Source organism: Schistocerca cancellata, chromosome 1, assembly GCF_023864275.1.
Source record: "Schistocerca cancellata isolate TAMUIC-IGC-003103 chromosome 1, iqSchCanc2.1, whole genome shotgun sequence".
NCBI classification, from domain to species: Eukaryota; Metazoa; Arthropoda; class Insecta; order Orthoptera; family Acrididae; genus Schistocerca; species Schistocerca cancellata.
Window position 1 is genome coordinate 194,697,713 of NC_064626.1, and position 9,421 is coordinate 194,707,133.

General features: G+C 47.8%; 30 non-coding genes across 30 annotated transcripts; all 30 read right to left on the bottom strand.

Annotated features, from left to right (window-relative positions):
• Nucleotides 1-118: 118 nt before the first annotated feature.
• Trnat-ugu (transfer RNA threonine (anticodon UGU)) lies at nt 119-190 on the bottom strand. Its single transcript has one exon. It is a non-coding gene; the product is annotated as a tRNA-Thr (tRNA).
• A 246-nt stretch (nt 191-436) lies between these two features.
• On the bottom strand, nt 437-508 carry Trnat-ugu (transfer RNA threonine (anticodon UGU)). The gene has a single exon. It is a non-coding gene; the product is annotated as a tRNA-Thr (tRNA).
• Nucleotides 509-754: 246 nt separating this feature from the next.
• On the bottom strand, nt 755-826 carry Trnat-ugu (transfer RNA threonine (anticodon UGU)). The gene has a single exon. It is a non-coding gene; the product is annotated as a tRNA-Thr (tRNA).
• Nucleotides 827-1,072: 246 nt separating this feature from the next.
• Nucleotides 1,073-1,144, bottom strand: Trnat-ugu (transfer RNA threonine (anticodon UGU)). Its single transcript has one exon. It is a non-coding gene; the product is annotated as a tRNA-Thr (tRNA).
• Nucleotides 1,145-1,390: 246 nt separating this feature from the next.
• Nucleotides 1,391-1,462, bottom strand: Trnat-ugu (transfer RNA threonine (anticodon UGU)). Its single transcript has one exon. It is a non-coding gene; the product is annotated as a tRNA-Thr (tRNA).
• A 246-nt stretch (nt 1,463-1,708) lies between these two features.
• Nucleotides 1,709-1,780, bottom strand: Trnat-ugu (transfer RNA threonine (anticodon UGU)). Its single transcript has one exon. It is a non-coding gene; the product is annotated as a tRNA-Thr (tRNA).
• Nucleotides 1,781-2,026: 246 nt separating this feature from the next.
• Nucleotides 2,027-2,098, bottom strand: Trnat-ugu (transfer RNA threonine (anticodon UGU)). Its single transcript has one exon. It is a non-coding gene; the product is annotated as a tRNA-Thr (tRNA).
• A 246-nt stretch (nt 2,099-2,344) lies between these two features.
• On the bottom strand, nt 2,345-2,416 carry Trnat-ugu (transfer RNA threonine (anticodon UGU)). The gene has a single exon. It is a non-coding gene; the product is annotated as a tRNA-Thr (tRNA).
• Nucleotides 2,417-2,662: 246 nt separating this feature from the next.
• Trnat-ugu (transfer RNA threonine (anticodon UGU)) lies at nt 2,663-2,734 on the bottom strand. The gene has a single exon. It is a non-coding gene; the product is annotated as a tRNA-Thr (tRNA).
• A 246-nt stretch (nt 2,735-2,980) lies between these two features.
• Nucleotides 2,981-3,052, bottom strand: Trnat-ugu (transfer RNA threonine (anticodon UGU)). Its single transcript has one exon. It is a non-coding gene; the product is annotated as a tRNA-Thr (tRNA).
• Nucleotides 3,053-3,298: 246 nt separating this feature from the next.
• Trnat-ugu (transfer RNA threonine (anticodon UGU)) lies at nt 3,299-3,370 on the bottom strand. The gene has a single exon. It is a non-coding gene; the product is annotated as a tRNA-Thr (tRNA).
• A 246-nt stretch (nt 3,371-3,616) lies between these two features.
• On the bottom strand, nt 3,617-3,688 carry Trnat-ugu (transfer RNA threonine (anticodon UGU)). Its single transcript has one exon. It is a non-coding gene; the product is annotated as a tRNA-Thr (tRNA).
• A 246-nt stretch (nt 3,689-3,934) lies between these two features.
• On the bottom strand, nt 3,935-4,006 carry Trnat-ugu (transfer RNA threonine (anticodon UGU)). The gene has a single exon. It is a non-coding gene; the product is annotated as a tRNA-Thr (tRNA).
• Nucleotides 4,007-4,252: 246 nt separating this feature from the next.
• Nucleotides 4,253-4,324, bottom strand: Trnat-ugu (transfer RNA threonine (anticodon UGU)). Its single transcript has one exon. It is a non-coding gene; the product is annotated as a tRNA-Thr (tRNA).
• A 246-nt stretch (nt 4,325-4,570) lies between these two features.
• Trnat-ugu (transfer RNA threonine (anticodon UGU)) lies at nt 4,571-4,642 on the bottom strand. Its single transcript has one exon. It is a non-coding gene; the product is annotated as a tRNA-Thr (tRNA).
• A 246-nt stretch (nt 4,643-4,888) lies between these two features.
• Nucleotides 4,889-4,960, bottom strand: Trnat-ugu (transfer RNA threonine (anticodon UGU)). The gene has a single exon. It is a non-coding gene; the product is annotated as a tRNA-Thr (tRNA).
• Nucleotides 4,961-5,206: 246 nt separating this feature from the next.
• On the bottom strand, nt 5,207-5,278 carry Trnat-ugu (transfer RNA threonine (anticodon UGU)). Its single transcript has one exon. It is a non-coding gene; the product is annotated as a tRNA-Thr (tRNA).
• A 246-nt stretch (nt 5,279-5,524) lies between these two features.
• On the bottom strand, nt 5,525-5,596 carry Trnat-ugu (transfer RNA threonine (anticodon UGU)). Its single transcript has one exon. It is a non-coding gene; the product is annotated as a tRNA-Thr (tRNA).
• Nucleotides 5,597-5,842: 246 nt separating this feature from the next.
• Trnat-ugu (transfer RNA threonine (anticodon UGU)) lies at nt 5,843-5,914 on the bottom strand. Its single transcript has one exon. It is a non-coding gene; the product is annotated as a tRNA-Thr (tRNA).
• Nucleotides 5,915-6,160: 246 nt separating this feature from the next.
• Trnat-ugu (transfer RNA threonine (anticodon UGU)) lies at nt 6,161-6,232 on the bottom strand. Its single transcript has one exon. It is a non-coding gene; the product is annotated as a tRNA-Thr (tRNA).
• Nucleotides 6,233-6,478: 246 nt separating this feature from the next.
• Nucleotides 6,479-6,550, bottom strand: Trnat-ugu (transfer RNA threonine (anticodon UGU)). Its single transcript has one exon. It is a non-coding gene; the product is annotated as a tRNA-Thr (tRNA).
• A 246-nt stretch (nt 6,551-6,796) lies between these two features.
• On the bottom strand, nt 6,797-6,868 carry Trnat-ugu (transfer RNA threonine (anticodon UGU)). Its single transcript has one exon. It is a non-coding gene; the product is annotated as a tRNA-Thr (tRNA).
• Nucleotides 6,869-7,114: 246 nt separating this feature from the next.
• Trnat-ugu (transfer RNA threonine (anticodon UGU)) lies at nt 7,115-7,186 on the bottom strand. Its single transcript has one exon. It is a non-coding gene; the product is annotated as a tRNA-Thr (tRNA).
• Nucleotides 7,187-7,432: 246 nt separating this feature from the next.
• Trnat-ugu (transfer RNA threonine (anticodon UGU)) lies at nt 7,433-7,504 on the bottom strand. Its single transcript has one exon. It is a non-coding gene; the product is annotated as a tRNA-Thr (tRNA).
• A 246-nt stretch (nt 7,505-7,750) lies between these two features.
• Trnat-ugu (transfer RNA threonine (anticodon UGU)) lies at nt 7,751-7,822 on the bottom strand. Its single transcript has one exon. It is a non-coding gene; the product is annotated as a tRNA-Thr (tRNA).
• Nucleotides 7,823-8,068: 246 nt separating this feature from the next.
• Trnat-ugu (transfer RNA threonine (anticodon UGU)) lies at nt 8,069-8,140 on the bottom strand. Its single transcript has one exon. It is a non-coding gene; the product is annotated as a tRNA-Thr (tRNA).
• A 246-nt stretch (nt 8,141-8,386) lies between these two features.
• Nucleotides 8,387-8,458, bottom strand: Trnat-ugu (transfer RNA threonine (anticodon UGU)). Its single transcript has one exon. It is a non-coding gene; the product is annotated as a tRNA-Thr (tRNA).
• A 246-nt stretch (nt 8,459-8,704) lies between these two features.
• On the bottom strand, nt 8,705-8,776 carry Trnat-ugu (transfer RNA threonine (anticodon UGU)). Its single transcript has one exon. It is a non-coding gene; the product is annotated as a tRNA-Thr (tRNA).
• Nucleotides 8,777-9,022: 246 nt separating this feature from the next.
• On the bottom strand, nt 9,023-9,094 carry Trnat-ugu (transfer RNA threonine (anticodon UGU)). Its single transcript has one exon. It is a non-coding gene; the product is annotated as a tRNA-Thr (tRNA).
• Nucleotides 9,095-9,340: 246 nt separating this feature from the next.
• Nucleotides 9,341-9,412, bottom strand: Trnat-ugu (transfer RNA threonine (anticodon UGU)). Its single transcript has one exon. It is a non-coding gene; the product is annotated as a tRNA-Thr (tRNA).
• Nucleotides 9,413-9,421: the final 9 nt, after the last annotated feature.

Genomic DNA, 9,421 nt, shown 5'->3' on the forward strand with positions numbered 1-9,421 from the left:
GACGGGGTGTTGCTGTCTTTCGTCTATCATCATCTGTTATCTTGGCTCTGGCCCGAAAAGACACGCAATTTTGAAATTTTCGGTTCAAAGCATTACATTGGCCCATTTAAAATTGTGCTGCCCCCTGTGAGAATCGAACTCACGACCCCTGGTTTACAAGACCAGTGCTCTGCCCCTGAGCTAAGGAGGCTGTTGCAGTGTACACTTCTTGCAGTCGTCACAACGCTCGCGAAAAATACATTCCAGAGCTTAGAAAATGCGTACGAATATCTACTCTGCCACAACAATTCGCTACCACTGAGGTCCACAGCGATGGCTGACGGGGTGTTGCTGTCTTTCGTCTATCATCATCTGTTATCTTGGCTCTGGCCCGAAAAGACACGCAATTTTGAAATTTTCGGTTCAAAGCATTACATTGGCCCATTTAAAATTGTGCTGCCCCCTGTGAGAATCGAACTCACGACCCCTGGTTTACAAGACCAGTGCTCTGCCCCTGAGCTAAGGAGGCTGTTGCAGTGTACACTTCTTGCAGTCGTCACAACGCTCGCGAAAAATACATTCCAGAGCTTAGAAAATGCGTACGAATATCTACTCTGCCACAACAATTCGCTACCACTGAGGTCCACAGCGATGGCTGACGGGGTGTTGCTGTCTTTCGTCTATCATCATCTGTTATCTTGGCTCTGGCCCGAAAAGACACGCAATTTTGAAATTTTCGGTTCAAAGCATTACATTGGCCCATTTAAAATTGTGCTGCCCCCTGTGAGAATCGAACTCACGACCCCTGGTTTACAAGACCAGTGCTCTGCCCCTGAGCTAAGGAGGCTGTTGCAGTGTACACTTCTTGCAGTCGTCACAACGCTCGCGAAAAATACATTCCAGAGCTTAGAAAATGCGTACGAATATCTACTCTGCCACAACAATTCGCTACCACTGAGGTCCACAGCGATGGCTGACGGGGTGTTGCTGTCTTTCGTCTATCATCATCTGTTATCTTGGCTCTGGCCCGAAAAGACACGCAATTTTGAAATTTTCGGTTCAAAGCATTACATTGGCCCATTTAAAATTGTGCTGCCCCCTGTGAGAATCGAACTCACGACCCCTGGTTTACAAGACCAGTGCTCTGCCCCTGAGCTAAGGAGGCTGTTGCAGTGTACACTTCTTGCAGTCGTCACAACGCTCGCGAAAAATACATTCCAGAGCTTAGAAAATGCGTACGAATATCTACTCTGCCACAACAATTCGCTACCACTGAGGTCCACAGCGATGGCTGACGGGGTGTTGCTGTCTTTCGTCTATCATCATCTGTTATCTTGGCTCTGGCCCGAAAAGACACGCAATTTTGAAATTTTCGGTTCAAAGCATTACATTGGCCCATTTAAAATTGTGCTGCCCCCTGTGAGAATCGAACTCACGACCCCTGGTTTACAAGACCAGTGCTCTGCCCCTGAGCTAAGGAGGCTGTTGCAGTGTACACTTCTTGCAGTCGTCACAACGCTCGCGAAAAATACATTCCAGAGCTTAGAAAATGCGTACGAATATCTACTCTGCCACAACAATTCGCTACCACTGAGGTCCACAGCGATGGCTGACGGGGTGTTGCTGTCTTTCGTCTATCATCATCTGTTATCTTGGCTCTGGCCCGAAAAGACACGCAATTTTGAAATTTTCGGTTCAAAGCATTACATTGGCCCATTTAAAATTGTGCTGCCCCCTGTGAGAATCGAACTCACGACCCCTGGTTTACAAGACCAGTGCTCTGCCCCTGAGCTAAGGAGGCTGTTGCAGTGTACACTTCTTGCAGTCGTCGCAACGCTCGCGAAAAATACATTCCAGAGCTTAGAAAATGCGTACGAATATCTACTCTGCCACAACAATTCGCTACCACTGAGGTCCACAGCGATGGCTGACGGGGTGTTGCTGTCTTTCGTCTATCATCATCTGTTATCTTGGCTCTGGCCCGAAAAGACACGCAATTTTGAAACTTTCGGTTCAAAGCATTACATTGGCCCATTTAAAATTGTGCTGCCCCCTGTGAGAATCGAACTCACGACCCCTGGTTTACAAGACCAGTGCTCTGCCCCTGAGCTAAGGAGGCTGTTGCAGTGTACACTTCTTGCAGTCGTCACAACGCTCGCGAAAAATACATTCCAGAGCTTAGAAAATGCGTACGAATATCTACTCTGCCACAACAATTCGCTACCACTGAGGTCCACAGCGATGGCTGACGGGGTGTTGCTGTCTTTCGTCTATCATCATCTGTTATCTTGGCTCTGGCCCGAAAAGACACGCAATTTTGAAATTTTCGGTTCAAAGCATTACATTGGCCCATTTAAAATTGTGCTGCCCCCTGTGAGAATCGAACTCACGACCCCTGGTTTACAAGACCAGTGCTCTGCCCCTGAGCTAAGGAGGCTGTTGCAGTGTACACTTCTTGCAGTCGTCGCAACGCTCGCGAAAAATACATTCCAGAGCTTAGAAAATGCGTACGAATATCTACTCTGCCACAACAATTCGCTACCACTGAGGTCCACAGCGATGGCTGACGGGGTGTTGCTGTCTTTCGTCTATCATCATCTGTTATCTTGGCTCTGGCCCGAAAAGACACGCAATTTTGAAATTTTCGGTTCAAAGCATTACATTGGCCCATTTAAAATTGTGCTGCCCCCTGTGAGAATCGAACTCACGACCCCTGGTTTACAAGACCAGTGCTCTGCCCCTGAGCTAAGGAGGCTGTTGCAGTGTACACTTCTTGCAGTCGTCACAACGCTCGCGAAAAATACATTCCAGAGCTTAGAAAATGCGTACGAATATCTACTCTGCCACAACAATTCGCTACCACTGAGGTCCACAGCGATGGCTGACGGGGTGTTGCTGTCTTTCGTCTATCATCATCTGTTATCTTGGCTCTGGCCCGAAAAGACACGCAATTTTGAAATTTTCGGTTCAAAGCATTACATTGGCCCATTTAAAATTGTGCTGCCCCCTGTGAGAATCGAACTCACGACCCCTGGTTTACAAGACCAGTGCTCTGCCCCTGAGCTAAGGAGGCTGTTGCAGTGTACACTTCTTGCAGTCGTCACAACGCTCGCGAAAAATACATTCCAGAGCTTAGAAAATGCGTACGAATATCTACTCTGCCACAACAATTCGCTACCACTGAGGTCCACAGCGATGGCTGACGGGGTGTTGCTGTCTTTCGTCTATCATCATCTGTTATCTTGGCTCTGGCCCGAAAAGACACGCAATTTTGAAATTTTCGGTTCAAAGCATTACATTGGCCCATTTAAAATTGTGCTGCCCCCTGTGAGAATCGAACTCACGACCCCTGGTTTACAAGACCAGTGCTCTGCCCCTGAGCTAAGGAGGCTGTTGCAGTGTACACTTCTTGCAGTCGTCACAACGCTCGCGAAAAATACATTCCAGAGCTTAGAAAATGCGTACGAATATCTACTCTGCCACAACAATTCGCTACCACTGAGGTCCACAGCGATGGCTGACGGGGTGTTGCTGTCTTTCGTCTATCATCATCTGTTATCTTGGCTCTGGCCCGAAAAGACACGCAATTTTGAAATTTTCGGTTCAAAGCATTACATTGGCCCATTTAAAATTGTGCTGCCCCCTGTGAGAATCGAACTCACGACCCCTGGTTTACAAGACCAGTGCTCTGCCCCTGAGCTAAGGAGGCTGTTGCAGTGTACACTTCTTGCAGTCGTCACAACGCTCGCGAAAAATACATTCCAGAGCTTAGAAAATGCGTACGAATATCTACTCTGCCACAACAATTCGCTACCACTGAGGTCCACAGCGATGGCTGACGGGGTGTTGCTGTCTTTCGTCTATCATCATCTGTTATCTTGGCTCTGGCCCGAAAAGACACGCAATTTTGAAATTTTCGGTTCAAAGCATTACATTGGCCCATTTAAAATTGTGCTGCCCCCTGTGAGAATCGAACTCACGACCCCTGGTTTACAAGACCAGTGCTCTGCCCCTGAGCTAAGGAGGCTGTTGCAGTGTACACTTCTTGCAGTCGTCACAACGCTCGCGAAAAATACATTCCAGAGCTTAGAAAATGCGTACGAATATCTACTCTGCCACAACAATTCGCTACCACTGAGGTCCACAGCGATGGCTGACGGGGTGTTGCTGTCTTTCGTCTATCATCATCTGTTATCTTGGCTCTGGCCCGAAAAGACACGCAATTTTGAAATTTTCGGTTCAAAGCATTACATTGGCCCATTTAAAATTGTGCTGCCCCCTGTGAGAATCGAACTCAAGACCCCTGGTTTACAAGACCAGTGCTCTGCCCCTGAGCTAAGGAGGCTGTTGCAGTGTACACTTCTTGCAGTCGTCACAACGCTCGCGAAAAATACATTCCAGAGCTTAGAAAATGCGTACGAATATCTACTCTGCCACAACAATTCGCTACCACTGAGGTCCACAGCGATGGCTGACGGGGTGTTGCTGTCTTTCGTCTATCATCATCTGTTATCTTGGCTCTGGCCCGAAAAGACACGCAATTTTGAAATTTTCGGTTCAAAGCATTACATTGGCCCATTTAAAATTGTGCTGCCCCCTGTGAGAATCGAACTCACGACCCCTGGTTTACAAGACCAGTGCTCTGCCCCTGAGCTAAGGAGGCTGTTGCAGTGTACACTTCTTGCAGTCGTCACAACGCTCGCGAAAAATACATTCCAGAGCTTAGAAAATGCGTACGAATATCTACTCTGCCACAACAATTCGCTACCACTGAGGTCCACAGCGATGGCTGACGGGGTGTTGCTGTCTTTCGTCTATCATCATCTGTTATCTTGGCTCTGGCCCGAAAAGACACGCAATTTTGAAATTTTCGGTTCAAAGCATTACATTGGCCCATTTAAAATTGTGCTGCCCCCTGTGAGAATCGAACTCACGACCCCTGGTTTACAAGACCAGTGCTCTGCCCCTGAGCTAAGGAGGCTGTTGCAGTGTACACTTCTTGCAGTCGTCACAACGCTCGCGAAAAATACATTCCAGAGCTTAGAAAATGCGTACGAATATCTACTCTGCCACAACAATTCGCTACCACTGAGGTCCACAGCGATGGCTGACGGGGTGTTGCTGTCTTTCGTCTATCATCATCTGTTATCTTGGCTCTGGCCCGAAAAGACACGCAATTTTGAAATTTTCGGTTCAAAGCATTACATTGGCCCATTTAAAATTGTGCTGCCCCCTGTGAGAATCGAACTCACGACCCCTGGTTTACAAGACCAGTGCTCTGCCCCTGAGCTAAGGAGGCTGTTGCAGTGTACACTTCTTGCAGTCGTCACAACGCTCGCGAAAAATACATTCCAGAGCTTAGAAAATGCGTACGAATATCTACTCTGCCACAACAATTCGCTACCACTGAGGTCCACAGCGATGGCTGACGGGGTGTTGCTGTCTTTCGTCTATCATCATCTGTTATCTTGGCTCTGGCCCGAAAAGACACGCAATTTTGAAATTTTCGGTTCAAAGCATTACATTGGCCCATTTAAAATTGTGCTGCCCCCTGTGAGAATCGAACTCACGACCCCTGGTTTACAAGACCAGTGCTCTGCCCCTGAGCTAAGGAGGCTGTTGCAGTGTACACTTCTTGCAGTCGTCACAACGCTCGCGAAAAATACATTCCAGAGCTTAGAAAATGCGTACGAATATCTACTCTGCCACAACAATTCGCTACCACTGAGGTCCACAGCGATGGCTGACGGGGTGTTGCTGTCTTTCGTCTATCATCATCTGTTATCTTGGCTCTGGCCCGAAAAGACACGCAATTTTGAAATTTTCGGTTCAAAGCATTACATTGGCCCATTTAAAATTGTGCTGCCCCCTGTGAGAATCGAACTCACGACCCCTGGTTTACAAGACCAGTGCTCTGCCCCTGAGCTAAGGAGGCTGTTGCAGTGTACACTTCTTGCAGTCGTCACAACGCTCGCGAAAAATACATTCCAGAGCTTAGAAAATGCGTACGAATATCTACTCTGCCACAACAATTCGCTACCACTGAGGTCCACAGCGATGGCTGACGGGGTGTTGCTGTCTTTCGTCTATCATCATCTGTTATCTTGGCTCTGGCCCGAAAAGACACGCAATTTTGAAATTTTCGGTTCAAAGCATTACATTGGCCCATTTAAAATTGTGCTGCCCCCTGTGAGAATCGAACTCACGACCCCTGGTTTACAAGACCAGTGCTCTGCCCCTGAGCTAAGGAGGCTGTTGCAGTGTACACTTCTTGCAGTCGTCACAACGCTCGCGAAAAATACATTCCAGAGCTTAGAAAATGCGTACGAATATCTACTCTGCCACAACAATTCGCTACCACTGAGGTCCACAGCGATGGCTGACGGGGTGTTGCTGTCTTTCGTCTATCATCATCTGTTATCTTGGCTCTGGCCCGAAAAGACACGCAATTTTGAAATTTTCGGTTCAAAGCATTACATTGGCCCATTTAAAATTGTGCTGCCCCCTGTGAGAATCGAACTCACGACCCCTGGTTTACAAGACCAGTGCTCTGCCCCTGAGCTAAGGAGGCTGTTGCAGTGTACACTTCTTGCAGTCGTCACAACGCTCGCGAAAAATACATTCCAGAGCTTAGAAAATGCGTACGAATATCTACTCTGCCACAACAATTCGCTACCACTGAGGTCCACAGCGATGGCTGACGGGGTGTTGCTGTCTTTCGTCTATCATCATCTGTTATCTTGGCTCTGGCCCGAAAAGACACGCAATTTTGAAATTTTCGGTTCAAAGCATTACATTGGCCCATTTAAAATTGTGCTGCCCCCTGTGAGAATCGAACTCACGACCCCTGGTTTACAAGACCAGTGCTCTGCCCCTGAGCTAAGGAGGCTGTTGCAGTGTACACTTCTTGCAGTCGTCACAACGCTCGCGAAAAATACATTCCAGAGCTTAGAAAATGCGTACGAATATCTACTCTGCCACAACAATTCGCTACCACTGAGGTCCACAGCGATGGCTGACGGGGTGTTGCTGTCTTTCGTCTATCATCATCTGTTATCTTGGCTCTGGCCCGAAAAGACACGCAATTTTGAAATTTTCGGTTCAAAGCATTACATTGGCCCATTTAAAATTGTGCTGCCCCCTGTGAGAATCGAACTCACGACCCCTGGTTTACAAGACCAGTGCTCTGCCCCTGAGCTAAGGAGGCTGTTGCAGTGTACACTTCTTGCAGTCGTCACAACGCTCGCGAAAAATACATTCCAGAGCTTAGAAAATGCGTACGAATATCTACTCTGCCACAACAATTCGCTACCACTGAGGTCCACAGCGATGGCTGACGGGGTGTTGCTGTCTTTCGTCTATCATCATCTGTTATCTTGGCTCTGGCCCGAAAAGACACGCAATTTTGAAATTTTCGGTTCAAAGCATTACATTGGCCCATTTAAAATTGTGCTGCCCCCTGTGAGAATCGAACTCACGACCCCTGGTTTACAAGACCAGTGCTCTGCCCCTGAGCTAAGGAGGCTGTTGCAGTGTACACTTCTTGCAGTCGTCACAACGCTCGCGAAAAATACATTCCAGAGCTTAGAAAATGCGTACGAATATCTACTCTGCCACAACAATTCGCTACCACTGAGGTCCACAGCGATGGCTGACGGGGTGTTGCTGTCTTTCGTCTATCATCATCTGTTATCTTGGCTCTGGCCCGAAAAGACACGCAATTTTGAAATTTTCGGTTCAAAGCATTACATTGGCCCATTTAAAATTGTGCTGCCCCCTGTGAGAATCGAACTCACGACCCCTGGTTTACAAGACCAGTGCTCTGCCCCTGAGCTAAGGAGGCTGTTGCAGTGTACACTTCTTGCAGTCGTCACAACGCTCGCGAAAAATACATTCCAGAGCTTAGAAAATGCGTACGAATATCTACTCTGCCACAACAATTCGCTACCACTGAGGTCCACAGCGATGGCTGACGGGGTGTTGCTGTCTTTCGTCTATCATCATCTGTTATCTTGGCTCTGGCCCGAAAAGACACGCAATTTTGAAATTTTCGGTTCAAAGCATTACATTGGCCCATTTAAAATTGTGCTGCCCCCTGTGAGAATCGAACTCACGACCCCTGGTTTACAAGACCAGTGCTCTGCCCCTGAGCTAAGGAGGCTGTTGCAGTGTACACTTCTTGCAGTCGTCACAACGCTCGCGAAAAATACATTCCAGAGCTTAGAAAATGCGTACGAATATCTACTCTGCCACAACAATTCGCTACCACTGAGGTCCACAGCGATGGCTGACGGGGTGTTGCTGTCTTTCGTCTATCATCATCTGTTATCTTGGCTCTGGCCCGAAAAGACACGCAATTTTGAAATTTTCGGTTCAAAGCATTACATTGGCCCATTTAAAATTGTGCTGCCCCCTGTGAGAATCGAACTCACGACCCCTGGTTTACAAGACCAGTGCTCTGCCCCTGAGCTAAGGAGGCTGTTGCAGTGTACACTTCTTGCAGTCGTCACAACGCTCGCGAAAAATACATTCCAGAGCTTAGAAAATGCGTACGAATATCTACTCTGCCACAACAATTCGCTACCACTGAGGTCCACAGCGATGGCTGACGGGGTGTTGCTGTCTTTCGTCTATCATCATCTGTTATCTTGGCTCTGGCCCGAAAAGACACGCAATTTTGAAATTTTCGGTTCAAAGCATTACATTGGCCCATTTAAAATTGTGCTGCCCCCTGTGAGAATCGAACTCACGACCCCTGGTTTACAAGACCAGTGCTCTGCCCCTGAGCTAAGGAGGCTGTTGCAGTGTACACTTCTTGCAGTCGTCACAACGCTCGCGAAAAATACATTCCAGAGCTTAGAAAATGCGTACGAATATCTACTCTGCCACAACAATTCGCTACCACTGAGGTCCACAGCGATGGCTGACGGGGTGTTGCTGTCTTTCGTCTATCATCATCTGTTATCTTGGCTCTGGCCCGAAAAGACACGCAATTTTGAAATTTTCGGTTCAAAGCATTACATTGGCCCATTTAAAATTGTGCTGCCCCCTGTGAGAATCGAACTCACGACCCCTGGTTTACAAGACCAGTGCTCTGCCCCTGAGCTAAGGAGGCTGTTGCAGTGTACACTTCTTGCAGTCGTCACAACGCTCGCGAAAAATACATTCCAGAGCTTAGAAAATGCGTACGAATATCTACTCTGCCACAACAATTCGCTACCACTGAGGTCCACAGCGATGGCTGACGGGGTGTTGCTGTCTTTCGTCTATCATCATCTGTTATCTTGGCTCTGGCCCGAAAAGACACGCAATTTTGAAATTTTCGGTTCAAAGCATTACATTGGCCCATTTAAAATTGTGCTGCCCCCTGTGAGAATCGAACTCACGACCCCTGGTTTACAAGACCAGTGCTCTGCCCCTGAGCTAAGGAGGCTGTTGCAGT